The sequence below is a fragment of the Xenopus laevis genome, chromosome 7L, assembly GCF_017654675.1.
Source record: "Xenopus laevis strain J_2021 chromosome 7L, Xenopus_laevis_v10.1, whole genome shotgun sequence".
Lineage (NCBI taxonomy): Eukaryota > Metazoa > Chordata > Amphibia > Anura > Pipidae > Xenopus > Xenopus laevis.
Genome location: NC_054383.1, coordinates 99,281,707 through 99,298,429, shown reverse-complemented (window position 1 = coordinate 99,298,429; position 16,723 = coordinate 99,281,707). Strand labels below are relative to the sequence as shown.

The 16,723-nt window shown below is 39.9% G+C and overlaps 1 pseudogene; it reads left to right on the top strand.

Annotated features, from left to right (window-relative positions):
- The first annotated feature begins 1,504 nt into the window (after window positions 1–1,504).
- On the top strand, window positions 1,505–3,405 carry LOC108695854 (annotated as a pseudogene).
- Window positions 3,406–16,723: the final 13,318 nt, after the last annotated feature.

Sequence of the window (16,723 nt, the reverse complement as noted above, 5' to 3'; positions counted from 1 at the left end):
ATTTGGAGCTTTCTGGATAACAGGTTCCAGATAACGAATCCCATACCTGTGTATTTATAGAAAAACTGTTGTTAGGTTTGTATCAGATTTTGAAGCCATCAAGACAATTTGTGGATGACAAAATACAGCAGGTCCACGACCAGGACCGCATAGTAAATTTGAACAAGTGGACCGTAGCAATCTCAGAACCTTATGCCCTAACCTAAACCTCTACTTATAAGTTGAAACTCTTGTTTCCTTTTTTTTTCTCCCTTCTCCTTATCTAACCTAATTATAGGCACCCTACAGGCAAGGGGGACAAATGGCGTGGAATTTGAATTGAGATGACACAATCTGTTTATGTCTTTTGATTTTGTTTTATTTTACTTAAGGTTAAATTACTATTCAGGGGGCACATAGGATTTCACCTCCTACATTTCTTGTTTCTTTTTTCTTTTACTTAATAGGACTTTGTACCAAATACAATAACTATTTCAGAACAAGCTATTTGCATGCTTTTAATAAGTGATGCCAATAAATGAGATTGGTACACTTAGGGGCTGATTCATTAAGGGTCGAATATCAAGGGTTAATTAACCCTCGATATTCGACTAGGAATTGAAATCCTTCGACTTCGAATATCGAAGTCGAAGGATTAAGCGCAAATACTGTGATCGTACGATCGAAGGATTATTCCTTCGATCGAACGATTAAATCCTTTGAATCGAACGATTCGAAGGATTTTAATCCAACGATCGAAGGAATATCCTTCGATCAAAAAAACTTAGGAAAGCCTATGGGGACCTTCCCCATAGGCTAACATTGACTTCGGTAGCTTTTGTCTGCCGAACTAGGGTGTCAAAGTTTTTTTTAAAGAGACAGTACTTCGACTATCGAATAGTCGAATAGTCGAACGATTTTTAGTTTGAATCCTTCGATTCGAAGTCGTAGTCGAAGGTCGAAGTAGCCCATTCGATGGTCGAAGTAGCCCAAAAAATACTTCGAAATTCGAAGTTTTTTTACTTCGAATCCTTCACTCAAATTTAGTGAATCGGCCCCTTAAAATAAATAAAAATTATAAATTTGAAAACAAAATATATTTTTAGTAGACCTTAAGGTATGGCTATCCAAATTGTGGAAAACTCTTTATCTGAAAAACCACAGATCCCAAACATTCTTGATAGCAGATCCCATACCTGTATTGCTATTTGTGAATGTATCTTTCTCTTAGGCACAAACAAACTGAAAGATGAGTGACACACCTTTGATTTTTTTATTTTTATTTACACTGATTTCAGTGATGAAAGCACCACTTTGTTTAGCATATCTCCCCAAATTTGAAAATAATTAATTTTGATAAATAGATCTCTATATGGAAGAAGAAAAAGGGGAAAACCAAAGGCACAGGGAGGAGAGGAAAAAGGAAAACTATAAAGAATGCTAATGGAAAAATAGGAGAACAGGGGCGAAAAAAGTAGAGCAGAAGAGAAGTGGGAAACCGAGAATAAAACGGAACAATGTAAAGATGAATTCAAATGAACAACAGAAGAGAAATAGGGAGGTGAAAAAGGAGCAACAAGAGAAAAAGATGGAGCAAAGTAAAAAGAGCAGAAGAGGACAGTAAAACTCTTAAATATACATACAAGAGAAAACAATTGGTAAAAGAATGAGGAGAAAGTAATTGCAGAAGAAAGGGAGAAAAAAGTATAGCTAAGAAAACAACATGAATCTCAGTGAAAATTATGGGGCCTCTTTATTTAACCTTGATTTTTTTCTGGTTAAGTTTTTAAATGGGAAAAACTAGAATTTTTATAGGAAAAAATCATATATAGAGATTTAATATACCCCAAAGCTGCTAAAAATACAAATCTGAAAATACTCCAGCTAAAACCTGTTTAGGTCATGTAGACGTCAATGGCAGATGTTCATTTTACAATTTGAAGATGTTTCTTGACATTGTGATCTGTGCTGGATAATCGGAAAAAGTCGGGGTTAACAGGTGACACCTCAAAAAAGTTGTGCGATTTGGGCGTCAAATTCAAAAAAGTCGTACAATTCCAATTATCACATGATTTAGTCGCGACTTTTCCTGTACCAACTTTTTAGAGCTCAGTTTTTGATAAATTTGTTAAATTCGTGGATGGGAGTTAGGTCAACTTTGTTTTAATAAAGAAATGGGAAAGTTTGAGATTCAGTAAAAATCCCCCTTAATGTTCTTTATGGAGTGTATAGTTTTGGCCCAATACAGAGGCACGAATACAGCCTGCATTTCTTCGTTTCTCAGAAGCAGGTTTACCTAGTTTAATGAATAGCTAATTTGTTTTTTCTAAAGCACCAGTACAACCAGCATTGAACTGTTATGGCCATTTTACAGAACAGGGAGTCTCTGTTCACTTCTTAAGATCAGTCAATATACTGTATAACCATTAAAATACTTGTGATTTTTTTGCTTAAATCCAGAAAACCTGATGATAAAATGGAGAGAGATAAATCACACCTCAATAACAGAATTTATTCTTGCTGGATTTACTGTGGCTCCAGCTATGCAGCGTTTGCTCTTTGTCATATTTTTCAACATCTATGTAATAACAGTGCTTGGAAATGTGTTGATCAGTGTGGCATATAGACGTAACTCAAATCTTCATACACCCATGTACTACCTCCTTTCCAATTTCTCTTTCCTTGAAACCTGTTATGTTTCTGCCACTGTTCCAAAGCTGCTGTCGGACCTACTTGCAGAGGAGAAGAGGATTTCTTTCTATGGTTGCGCTATACAGATGTACTTTGCTTTCTGGGTTTCTGGGTGGTACAGAGTGCTATGTGCTTGCAGCCATGGCCTGTGATCGATACCATGCAATCTCTAATCCACTCTTGTACTGTGTTACTATGAATGACAGAGTATGTGCTAAGCTAATAGCAGGGTCATTGCTTATTGGTGCAGTTAATTCTCTAGTACACACCAGCCTTACATACTCTTTACCCTTTTGTGATGCTAATGAAATTAATCATTTTTTTTGTGACGTCCTACCTGTTCTAGAATTGGCATGTACCGACACTCAGGTCAATGAAATGGCCATTTTTGTCTTAGCCGGCGCCGTTATTGTTGGGTCCTTAATATTAACTATAATCTCTTATTCACTGATCATCTTCACTATTCTGAACATATCTTCAAAGTCGGGAAAAAGGAAAGCTTTCTCCACCTGCGCCTCTCACTTTGCATCCATTACAATATTTTATGGTTCTGAAATTTTTATGTATCTAAGACCCAAATCAAGTCATGTAATGGATCAAGATAGCTTTATTTCTGTCATGTACACAGTCATTTCCCCATTGCTAAACCCCTTCATATACACTATAAGGAATACTGAATTCAAAGCCTCTATCCTGAAGTTGATATATCAAAGACCTGGACTTCAAAAGTCATAATTGCATAAAACAGTACACACTTGTTTTTTTTTTAGCAAATGACATATCGCCATATTCAGCAAACTGCAGACACTTAACGGTTAAAATATAGCCTTTGTATTACTTGCTTTAATAACCTAAGTTGCAATGCCAGATATACAGATATGGTATCCATTATCTGGAAACCCGTTATCATGAAAGCTCAGAATTACGGAAAGGCCTTCTCCAATAGACTCCATTTTATCCAAATAGACTTAAGGTACGAAGATCCAATTTACTGAAGCATCCGTTATCTGGAAAACACCATTCCGGATAACAGGCCCCATACCTGTGAATCAAATATCAACATATCAAAACCTTTAGTCTTCAACTCATTTCTCAGTGAGAAATGTTCAGTGAGTTTAAAGTTATTTAAAAATGTAATTGCCATTACATTTTTCATTATGTGGAAAAATTGTTTTTGAGAGGAGGACCCATTTAAGGTGTTGTACTTCCAGTAACGGAACTTGGTGGGGGCGGGCCCTGGTGAAGGCCGTGCAGCCGGGCACGCCCCCACCCTCGTCCGTGTGATTTTCCTCTGCGGCTGCAACCGACTCCAGCCGGCTGCAGCGCGCGCGATCTGCTGGGGGGGCCCTGCGGGGGTGCGGGCCCTGGCCCAGTTGCACCCCCTGCTCCCCCAGTAGTTACGCCCCTGTGTACTTCAGTAGTACAAAAGATTATATGAACAATCCATCAAGTGAACATTTTAGCCACTCAACTGTAAAAAGGGAATGGCTCCAACCCTAAGCCATAGATATATTATGTATAAGCAAAGTATAGTAATGCACATGGTTACACGGACCACAAGATGTCAGTATTTACACACGCACACACTTAAATAACAGTTATTATTGCTACAATAGTGCATAACACTTACAGGAATGTTACTATTTGCTTCAGATCTTTGGTTGAAACCCTGTAAGCTACAGTCAAACCAGAAGACCTCTGCAAACAAACTAAACAAACTAAACTTTGTGTGAAAACGCTAGTCAGATTCTAACACAAAGTGCAAACATTTAAATGAGTACATGAAGTTTTAGAAGGTGCTTACATAGCTTATACCTTGGTCCTATTGTCTGTGGGTGGGTGGTGGTGGGAAGTCTTTCTAGAAAGTTTCTGTTTCTGCTGCTGCACAGCTGCTCAAAAAATGACCTTGTATTATACCCTAAGCCACCTGCCCTCAACCAAGTTTCAGCTCTGTTTTAAGGTGGCCATACACGGGCCGATAAAAGCTGCCGACAGACCGAGTCGGCAGCTTATTGGCCCGTGTATTGGCCCGTGTATGGGGGCCCCCGACGGGCTTCCCCGATCGAGATCTGTCGGGAGGGAGGTCTCTGCACGAAGAAGTTTCAGGATTGTGGATCTGAGCCAGGGGCCCACTGGGTTTTTTCCTGGAGTCCTGCCGGCTCAATCCGATCCTGTGGAGATCCAAATTACAGGAAGATCAGTTATCCGGAAAACCCAAGTTTCCTAGCATTCTGGATAACTGGTCCCATACCTGTATTAAGTAGAAAAGAGTCATTTGCTCTTTTTCTGGTTAGTTCCAAACACAAGATGTGTCTTTGCTCAGAAAATTCCTTTTCAGCCGACTATATTCAGCCAAAATGACCAGGAGGTGGTGCTGTTGTGGTCTTATCCATTATATTAGCAAGTTAAAACTGGCAAATACCTTGATAACTAGAAGAAAGTTCAGAATTTTTTTTATTTTTTTTGATGATTTACATGTCCTTTAAAATAGAAAGAGCCTGCCATTGACATCTTTCTAGTGAAATGTTGAATTGCTTATTCTGGAGATCTGTATATGAAAAGGTTCAATGGTTTCAAATAATGCAAAGAAAAAATAAAGAGCAGGTTCACACAGTTGACACAATAGCCATAAATCAGTTTTTTTTAAAAGATATTTGATAATATAATTGCTATTACATAATTACATAGTTAAATTACATAGTTAAATCGGGTTGAAAAAAGACAAAGTCCATCAAGTCCAACCCCTCCAAATGAAAACCCAGCATCCATACACACACCCCTCCCTACTTTCACATAAATTCTATATACCCATATCTATACTAACTATAGAGTTTAGTATCACAATAGCCTTTGATATTATGTCTGTACAAGAAATCATCCAAGCCATTCTTAAAGGCATTAACTGAATCAGCCATCACAACATCACCCGGCAGTGTATTCCACAACCTCACTGTCCTGACTGTGAAGAACCCTCTACGTTGCTTCAAATGAAAGTTCTTTTCTTCTAGTCTAAAGGGGTGGCCTCTGGTACGGTGATCCACTTTATGGGTAAAAAGGTCCCCTGCTATTTGTCTATAATGTCCTCTAATGTACTTGTAAAGTGTAATCATGTCCCCTCGCAAGCGCCTTTTTTCCAGAGATAACAACCCCAACCTTGACAGTCTCCCCCATAATTTAAGTCTTCCGTCCCTCTAACCAGTTTAGTTGCACTTAGTCTCTGCACTCTCTCCAGCTCATTTATATCCCTCTTAAGGACTGGAGTCTTAAGGACAATAGTGTCCACAGGCAGTTGTGGAGAAGGCACAGTAGAAATGGATTTTAAAAACTTCTTAAACATCTTAAAACATGTAAACACCAACAGATGAACGGCACTCCGATTAAAAACAGGCTTTTTATTACTGGGCAATGTGGAAATACATAGGCCTTACGCGTTTCGGGAACACCTTCCCTTAATCATAGGCTTATTATATTATTTGTATTAATAAAACCAACCACACTTTGCTAAAATATATATTTTCTCTTTACCCCCTTCTCCTCCTCTTTTGTTTTATATATTTTAGCAAAGTGTGGTTGGTTTTATTAATACAAATAATATAATAAAGCAATAGTAGATATGCATTTTTAACTGTAACAATCCAGACAACCAACAGGGGTCGCTGGAGACCTATTGTATATAAAGCAAATTTTCGATTCATTTTGTAAGCCTATGATTAAGGGAAGGTGTTCCCGAAACGCGTAAGGCCTATGTATTTCCACATTGCCCAGTAATAAAAAGCCTGTTTTTAATCGGAGTGCCGTTCATCTGTTGGTGTATACATTTGTGGCAGTGGGGACACTGCGGACTGAGCACCCGACCTCAAAGGGAAGCAGCGAAGTGGTGGTGAGTTGGAGCGGTCCTAATTGGTGTTGTTAAAACATGTAAAGTCTAAAATAGAATAAGGCTTAAATGCTGTATTTTGTATACTAAATATAAACATGAACTTACTGCACCACAAGCCTAATCAAACAAATAATTTATGCTTTCAAAGTTGGCTACAGGGGGTCACCATCTTGTAACTTTGTTAAACATCTTTGAAAGACCAAGACTGTGTACATGCTCAGTGTGGTCTGGGTTGCTTAGGGACCGTCATAAACAAAGCTGCTTGAGTTCTGCATGGCTGGGAATTAAGGGGCTCCCCCTGCTGTTCATAAGTATGATTGTTTCCCTGCTCAGCAGTTAGGGACCAGCTGACAATTCCAATCCACAGCAGTAAATGAAGGGAGAATTTCACTGTATACAGTCAGGTTTCTTATTTCACATTTCTTAATTAAAGTATATTGGAGATAGGTTTCTTTTTCATTAAAGAAAGTAAAAATGGGATTTTATTTTTTTGACTTTACATGCCCTTTAAAGATTGATGTCCAATAAGGACCTGCATTTCATTAACAAAAGGAAAGATTGTAGACTCAGTGGGAACCCCTGTGATACAAAACTGTACTGATTAAACCCTATGTAACAAGTGTCAGCATTGATTATTTACATCATTTCTCTGCAGAGATATATTAGAGCTTAACAAGTGCCATAAGAAAAAGTGCATGAAACAGTATGATCTGGAGAACAATTACTATTTACTATTACAGAAACTAGTATGTTACAGAAAACACTGTGCCATTCTTGAAAAAAAAAGCTCTAAATGTGTATGTTACAGCTGTGTTACTATAACATAAATAGGTTTACCCAGCTTAGAGAAACCCCAAGTTACATAGAGGGTCTAATAATGTTCTTGCATCATAGTTTTTATTAAACCCATTAAATAAAGTAGGGGGGAGGGTACAGAATAAACAAGAGGGGGGAGGAGGAGGGGGAAAGTACACGCCAACATCGACAAAATAAGAATGTAGTATCAAAAGTACAAATATAACGTCAGGTACATAGTTAAACCACATAACATTAGTGCTATGCACATTCGAACCCATATGATAAGAATAGGGGAAGTCTAGGTGAATTATAGTAATTGGTTACTCTATATTACCCTAGCTTTTTTATGAAAGCTGAAGTTAGTCAGTCGTAACAGGGTGGCCAATTGAATTTAACACCTTATAAGGCCTATAGTTAGTTTATATTCATCTGTTTCCCTAAAGAGGAACAACCTAAAGAAAGGTATCCCTAAACTCTTTTCTCTGTCTGGCGATGTTCGTCAGAAAGTTCCTCAAATCTCACAATTTCATTGACCTTAAGCAACCATTCCTTGGGTGAAGCGGGAGTTACTGATTTCCATTTAAATTGAATATGAAATTTGGCCGCATTAAGTAAGTACCTCTTCAAAACACCCCCATCCCATGTATGCCAGAAAAGTAGGACCTGTGCCAGGGAATCATTTACTTCAAGGCCTAGGACCAGTTTGCACAGCTGCAAGACAGAGGTCCAATAAGGCCGAATCAGGGTAGGGTCCCAGAAAATGTGGAGCAGGGTACCTGTAGCTAACTGGCACCTCCAGCAGACATTGCTGCCATAGGAAATTGTTTTAAATGTATTGGGTGCGTGGTACCACCTAGTATATATCTTGTAGTTCAGTTCTTGAATTCTACAGCACCCTTGCACTAATGAACAGTAAGTACTTGCTGGTACCTGGAGGGGTTAATAGCTTGTACAAAGCAGAGAATGTATCATTTGGTGGAGAAGTGGTGGAGAACAGGGTTTCAAATGATGCATGTTGTAATGTCTGACCTTAAATACTGGAAATTGTGAAGTTTATTGTTCGGTCTGGCTGAACGCAGCATCTCTATGTCAGCTAATTGACCGAAGGCCATTTGGTGGAAAAATTGCAATTGATTGTCTACCAGCCATTCCTTAAAGGCATTTTTTGTTCAATGCTGGGAGAAAGACTGGGTTGTTTACAAAATGTATAAGGGGGAGGGATATCTGGTGACGTTAGATCCCATTGTAAATGGTGTAAATACATGTCCAGAGCCCAAATTTGGAAAGACAAGCAAACATGTGTAACCAACTGACTCTGTTGAATGCCTTTTCAGCATCCGTTGACAGTAAGAGTGGAGCAAAGCGGAGAATATTAATATACCTGACTTTGCACAGATGTTAATTAAGGTAAGGGGATTGACGCCAAGAAGTCGTGTTTTGCCTCTGTGGTGGCCGCTGATTCTGTAGCTTCTTGGGGTTGAAGCTGGTATAGATCTGAGTAGTGTTTGTGAAACTCTGCTGCTATATAAATTATGTATACTAACCTTTTGCCCCCCCCCCTTCTTCCTGATGCTGTGAATTAGATTTTTCACAATTTTAGACCTTAGGAGGCCACATTTATCCCTGTGCTCGTAGAATTGGTCTCTCATTCTATCGATAATCTTTTCTACATATAATCCATTTAAATCAGTTAATTCATTTCGGAAACTGGCTACCTTTGTCGGGGTAGAGGTAGGGTTCTGCTCATGGGACAGCTCTAAGTGCCCAATTTTATCCAGTAGTGTTTTGAGCTGCATTTGGCATGCACATTTTCTACGTGCTCCCATTTGTATTAGGATCCCCCAAATTTTGTGGGTGTCCCAGATTATAACAAGGCTTATCTCAGCTCTTAAGTAGCTGGACAATGTTGTTTTGATTTCTTTCAAAAGTGATTGGTAGGTTTCCATGTATTATGCCTATGTGAGTTATGCCATTTCCAGAGTAATCAGGGAGCGATCTGCCCATGTGCAGGTATGGATGATTGCATTGTTAATATCTTCTAGGAAATATTGGGAGAGGAACAGATTTCACTTCTAGTATAGTGTGCGTGTACAATAAAATGTATAATCTCGTTGTAAGGATTTGAGAAGCTGCCAGGCAACTACTAATTGTAAATTATGCAATGTTTGGATAATTCCGTGTCTCACTTTGGGGGGGGGGGTTGCTTGAGCTACCAATGGAACAGTCTAAGCTGAGCTCTAGTGGGACATTAAAGTCCTCGTCTAGCATTAACATACCCTATGAAAAGTCACTTGGGAGTTTGGCAATATGGTTAAACTTGGTGTCCTAATTTTGTTTGGGAAATATACAATGGTAAAGCTGAAGGGGGTACCTCCAGCTGTTAACCCCTTAGAGGGACAATAGCGAGTCGGAATAATTTTAAATAAAAATATTTCTGGTTTATTTAGAATCACAAAAATTTCAAACAGTCACACTTGCGGTTTTACAGCATTCATGCAACATTAACTTTCTTGCCACAGTTTCAACCACAGTTTCCTTAGGGCTTATCCCAGATCTCAGGGAGGGTTAACTCTTACCGTTCTGGACTCCACTACTGCTTGGTTCGGTAATCCGGTGCACCTTAGCACCCCATTACCACTCAGTAATCCAGTGCCCGACCAGCACCCCTTTACTATTCTGACCGGGATCACCAATAGTCCTTCTTCTTGCCCAGGCCTCCTTAACCCTATCCTGTGTCTTCCCTATATTCTGGGTCCCTGACTTGTGGGATGTCCACGGATAACTAATTTCCACTACACTCCTAGGTGGGGCAAGAAACTACCTGTGCTAACTTCCCTATCTCAGACACCTAGTGCCTACTAACTACAAACTTATATGCTAAATTCTACCTTTCTTTCCTTCCTGCTGTAGATCTTCTTCAGGACAGAGATTCCTTCTCTGACAGCATCCACCCATTAAAGACATCAACTCTAGGGTGTGGCCTCCTTTTATACCCTCTAGCAGTCTGGGCTCCCTCTGCTGGTGGGGGAATAAATTACACTTTTTTATCCTTGAGCACCACCTGGTGGCCAATTACCCAAATAACACTCTCAAAATTTTAACACATACACACATTATTCAATCAACTTTCAACCACAAATCAATTACAACATTTGGTTCACCCTCTTACAAAGGTAATTAGCTGGGTGTCTAGGGTGCCCTTTATGAATCCAAATTTGGTTTGGTTGACAGAACCTCAAAATTGAAACTCTTAGCAAACAAAATGGCAAGAAAATAACTGGATGATATTTTTGAGACTACTTGGGTGTGAGCTTTAAAATGGGTCTCCTGTAGGAAGGACACTTGAGTTTTGTGGCGTCTCAGTTCTAAAGAGAGAAGAATTCTCTTGAATGGGATGTTGAGGCTATTCACAGTAAAGCTCAATATTCTAAGAAGGGTACAGCCCTCAGTGTTCTTGTGTTAAGACAAGGTTAGCATGATGTAGGGTGTGAGGAGGAGAGGGAAATGAAAGAGTACGGGGTAAAAGAGGAGAAAGGGTAGAAGAATGAGAGGAGAAGGAGGGGAAAGGGAAAAAGAAGGAAGGAAAAAAAGTTAAAAAAGGGGGGTGGGGAGAGGAGGGTAGCAAGGGGGATAGAGAGTGAAAAGAACAGAAGGTATAGAGAGGATAAAGAGTGAGAGAATGACGGGAGAGCCCTCCTTGAATCCGGCGAGAGAATGTACATTACCGCCTATGAAGGGTAGATGGGACAGTCACCCCTGGGGAGGTATGGTTGTAATAAGTATGTATAAGTGGGGGTGGTGTGTCTGGTGCGATGGGTTCGGTTAAAGGTGAAAGGTGATCACCAGAACATTTTATTAACAAACCATGGCATTTGAAAGAAGAAGAGAAAAACAATAAATCTTGAAATATCTATAACACAAACGAAACACCACTTAAAGGAGCAGCTAGCTTTATGTTGATTACTGGCGGAGGTAGAAGCTAGCATATTCAGTGATCCCATAGTTCCTTAATGCCCAGAAAAAAATTGGTTGGAGAGTATGGTGAGGGAGAACCCAACATATGCATCAAGCTAAACTATGCTGTCTTGTTTGTGGCAGGAAATAATAAGAAACATTTGCTCCTAGGCGTAGTGGGGGCAGGGGGTGAGCCGTTTATCTAGCCAACTGGGCCATATAGTCAGTCCCATGTTATAGAGTACAATATCAGACCTGTCCATGGCTCAGGAGGGGAGACAGAAGAACAACATATATATAAACTAACACACTTGCTCCAGTTTAGCAGAGCAGGCAAACAGTTGCCCGTTTAGGTACCGAACAGCATAGCTGCATACCTGAAGGGGTTTGTAGACGAGTAGGCTCTTCCTGTGTAATGAGCTCAGCCTTCAGTGGCTTTTGGGGAAAGAGGGCCATGAAAATAGTGCTCCAATCTGTAAGGTCGGGAGGGGGGGAAGTTGGATGCTGCACAGAACCTGCCTGCGTCTGCTGGTTTGCAAAATGGCCGGGTGCCATTATCCCGAGTGGAGAGAGAGAAAAAGGGAAAAAGGATTTAGATTATCTTGTGTACATTCAATGCTTCTGTGACCCCTTTTAGTAGGATAGTAGAGGACATTGTAGGATAGTATAGTTGGCCAGGTCCTGGAACAACTCTATCTTGTCATCTTCAATTTTAAAATCTCATGCTTCCCAGGCCTTCTTGAGGATTTCTTCCTCTTGGGTGAAGTGGTGGAGGCAACAGAGTACATCCCGTGGTTTCCCTGATCTGGCCACTCTGTGAAATAGATCAGTGTGGATTGGTACCTCTTGCTCTAGTCTAGGCCAATAATTCTGATATTGCAGTACCTGGTCTGTTCTTAGCATTCTTCATTGCCCGTTTCAGTAGATACAGTTGCTGGTCATAACTATCCACCCTTGCTGAGAGTCTTGTTGTTTCTGCTTGTTGAGTTACTTGTCAAGCCTCTTTGCTTCTGGGTGAGAGTCGCAAACTCTAATTGTAGTGAGATGACTTCTTGTCATGTTGATCTCTGTCAGGAGTTGGCAATTTGCTGCTCAGTTAATGTCCCCTTTTATTCAAGAAAGCATTTTACTTACACTGGCTGACGTTGTCTAGAACTACTGCCTGTTAGCTCAGTTAACCAAAGGTTTCTATTCAGTGTATAACTAGCATATTTATTCAATTAGAATTGCTCCAAATATAAATATTATGTTCCAAATTAAAATTCCTTAATTTAATCAGTAACCTGTACTGTATCGAATGCTTTCTCTAAGTAGATCACATCCGCTACCACTCCACAGTCTAAGTTCCTACTCATCTCTTCATAGAAGGCAATTACATTTGTCTGCCAAGATCTATTGCATGCAGAACAGTACTAGCACAAACTTAAGGTATTATGATTTGAAAAGTATTCTTTTAACTTAAATTAACAAACCTACAATTTTAAGACTGAAAATGGTTCCCTTTTGAGCACTATTAACACATTAGCAGTTTGCCTGTCTTTCAACACCATTCTAGACATCAATGAATACTCGAAAATTAAGTAAAGTGTTTTAGATATCACAGCTGAACTGAACTATTTTAGTAACTTGGGATGGGAAGAATATCTTCAGTTCTTGGATCTTTGTTTACTTTCACATGTCTCTTCTAAACTTCCTCCTCAATCAAACTAGCCATGAATACTTATATAACGGGTCTATTGAAAAATTAAGCCTTCATTCAAACGTTAAAGTTGTGCAAGTGGAAGGAAAATAACAGTTTTAAATCCTCTACCTTTTCCATGCTTTCATCAACAAATTTACTTCTTTCTGAAACCAAAGGTTCCATCTCTTCTTGCTATATATTTAAAACATACTTAATTGGGATTTGTTTTACTCTTTACAGCAATGCCCTTTTATATATATATGTAGGGGCCCATAGGGGTTAATCTGTCCCTATGGCTTTAAGGCCCCTCCCCTTTCTTAGTGTGATTGGCCAAGAGGTGTAGTGACAACTTCCTGCGACACTGCAATATAGTGTGTGTAAGGAGTGGCCTCTTCCTCTTTGGCCTCTGGATGGTGATCCGGCTGGGTGTGCCCAGGGGAGCCTGGGTACAGCAAGGCCCAGAAAGGCATGTGTCCAAGTCGGGGACCAGGCAACCCCGTGAATGAGGAATAGAAAGTGACAGGTGAGCTCCCAGTACTAGTATGCTCTAGGAGTGTAATGTAGTCAGGGTTGAGCTAGATAAGAGCAGTTCTGAGCTCCAACATAGGCGTGATAGATTGGAGGTATCTCTCCCAGGCCATATTGCCTGTATTATAGGAATCCCAGCGGAGAGGGAATCAGGAGAGATGATTGCCCTGAGGTTGATCCAGAGACTAGTGATGGGCGAATTTGCGCCGTTTCGCTTCGCCGAAAAATTCGCGAATTTCGGGCGAAATTCGCGAAACGGCGAAAAATTCGCGAAACGGCGCCGGCATCTCGTTTTTGACGCCGGCGCCTATTTTTGACGCCGGCGCCCGTTTTTCCGACGCCGGCGCCCGTTTTTGGCGCCGGCGTCCGTTTTTTCGAAAAAAATTTTTTGACGCCGGCGAATTTTTGCCGCGAATTTTCGCGGCCGTTTCGCGAATTTATTCGCTCACGGCGAAACGCGCGAATTCGCCGCGAATTCGCGCCTGGCGAATAAATTCGCCCATCACTACCAGAGACCACTAACAGAATATGTCGCAGAGGTGAAGTGGGATGCCTGCCAAATCTGTCCTAAGGGAGTGTCAGCATGTGTAAAGCTGCATGTGATGTGCCTGTGCCTTTTTCCCTCTAACCACTGGTGATGTGAGTAAACCTGAGGTCATTGTCTTTGACTAATAAACAGTTCTTTGTTTGCATCATAAGAACCTCCTGGCGCCCAATCTTTTACATGTTTTGTATGCACAGTAGCCTGAGAGTTATATTGGCACTACACCTTAGAGGGAAAGCTTCCACATAGTGAAGGCTTGGATCCTGAAGAGAGAGTCCAATGTAATCCATGCTCTGCTCACTAGCTGGAAAGTGATCTGTGGTGTGGATAGCCCAGATTGGCGTTACATATATTTTTGGGATTGCATAAACCAAATGATCTTTGAAATTCCCTAGCATGGTAAAAAGGATAATTAACTTGCCTCAAATCAGAAACATAGTCATTCTAAGAATGTATTGGCTGTGACACAAAATACAAAGTACAACATTATCTGCTGCTTCTAAAAGACATAACTGTGATCCTTGTTTTTGTTTTTAGTAAGCAATTACCCTATTGGTTTGTTCTGAAATATCTTCCAGAAATTCTATGAAGTCTTCGTTTTTGAAAAGGCATTTCAGCACTCAGCATCCTTATTACAGACTAGATGATTTTCTTTTTCAATAAAATGTGAAGATTTTAAAAAAGCAATAATTTCAAGTGCCTTTGAAATGACAGACATGACAGCAAGCAAATAAACAACACTGTTTTGTTAAATAACTTGTAGCTCCTTCAGCAATTCATGTAGCTGAAATAATGGTCAATAACAATGACTGAGAAAATGTAACACTATCTCCACCATAATGAGAAGAATACATGACAAATATAAATGGAGACAGATATCACCTTAACATTACTTAGAAGAAAAAAAAATTTTTCAGCTTTTTCAGTTAAAAATGCTTAGTGCTCGATGAATTGAAACTGGTGTTTGTACATGCACAAATTATGCAGTGGAACTATTAGCAAGAGTGGTCTAATTGCTCCATCAGTGGCGTAACTAGATATTGCTGGGCCCCACAGCAAATTATTTTTCAGGCCCCCAAAATGTTTAGAGGTTGACTTGTTTCTCCAATATTTATTGAAATTGTATATGAATTAGAGCCTCGTGGGGCCCCTATACCTCCTGGGCCCCCCTTCCTCTATAGTTACGCCCATGTGCTCCATTACAAGCAATAACTGGGTGCAAAGCAACTGAATTTGTATCTGAACAGTGTTCAATTAGGATTTCAAATTTCACGTAAATCCTTTATTTCACATTTGTTCAGGTTATTGATATGAGTGGGTTCTGGCAAATGCCAGAGGGGCTGCTGTAAGATGCCATAGTGTTTAGGTGGGTGACTGTTTGGGCCTCTAAAATGTACTTTAAAGGGATACTGTCATGGTAAAAATTTTTCAAAATGAATCAGTTAATAGTGCTGCTCCAGCAGATTTTCTTATATTCAATTTTGAAATCTGACATGGGGCTAGACATATTGTCAATTTCCCAGCTGCCCCAAGTCATGTGACTTGTGCTCTGATAAACTTCAATCACTCTTTACTGCTGTACTGCAAGTTGGAGTGATATCACCCCCCTCCCTTTCCCCCTAGCAGCCAAATAAAAGAACAATGGGAAGGTAACCAGATAACAGCTTCCTAACACAAGATAACAGCTGCCTGGTAGATCTAAGAACAGCACTCAATAGTAAAATCCCATGTCCCACTGAGACACATTCAGTTACATTGAGAAGGAAAAACAGCAGCCTGCCAGAAAGCATTTCTCTCCTAAAGTGCAGACACAGCTGGGAAATTGACAAAATGTCTAGCCCCATGTCAGATTTCAAAATTGAATATAAAAAAATCTGTTTGCTCTTTTGAGAAATGGATTTCAGTGCAGAATTCTGCTGGAGTAGCACTATTAACTGATGCGTTTTGAAAAAAACATGTTTTCTGATGACAGTATCCCTTTAAATGCCAGGGCCTATTTTGACTCCCAGCCTAGACCTGCTAAAATATGTTATGGTTATTTATTACACATACCATTGGTGCTTGTCATATGAAATGATACCATATCATCTGCAGGAGATGTGATTAAGGGTTACTGACTTTTTGCTAAACGTCATGCAATTATTTGAGAATGAATTCAGTAAATTGGTCCTGATATATTTAAGAAAACAAATTACTTGAATCTCTATGTACAGGTATTCAATAGTGATGGGCGAATTTGCGCCGTTTCGGACGCCGGCGCCCGTTTTTGACGCCGGCGCCCGTTTTTTCGACGCCGGCGTCCGTTTTTGGCGCCGGTGTCCGTTTTTCGGAAAAATTTTTTTGACGCCGGCGAATTTTTACCGCGAATTTTCGCGGGCGTTTCGCGAATCGCGCAAATTCGCTGCGAATTCGCGCCTGGCGAATAAATTCGCCCATCACTATTCAATACAAATATTTTCACCTTCCATGAGAAAGCAAAAGATTTACATGAAATCTTTGCCTTGTTTTCGCAGTTCTCACATTTTAGTATAAAAAAAAAATAAAATTGCTTTGCCTTTAGGTGGAAGAAATATAAAAACCCATTTATTACATTTGGAGTAGAATATTGAATATAGCTTTGCAATTTCAGATAAATAACATAAAAAGAAGATACATAATGCTGTGTGTG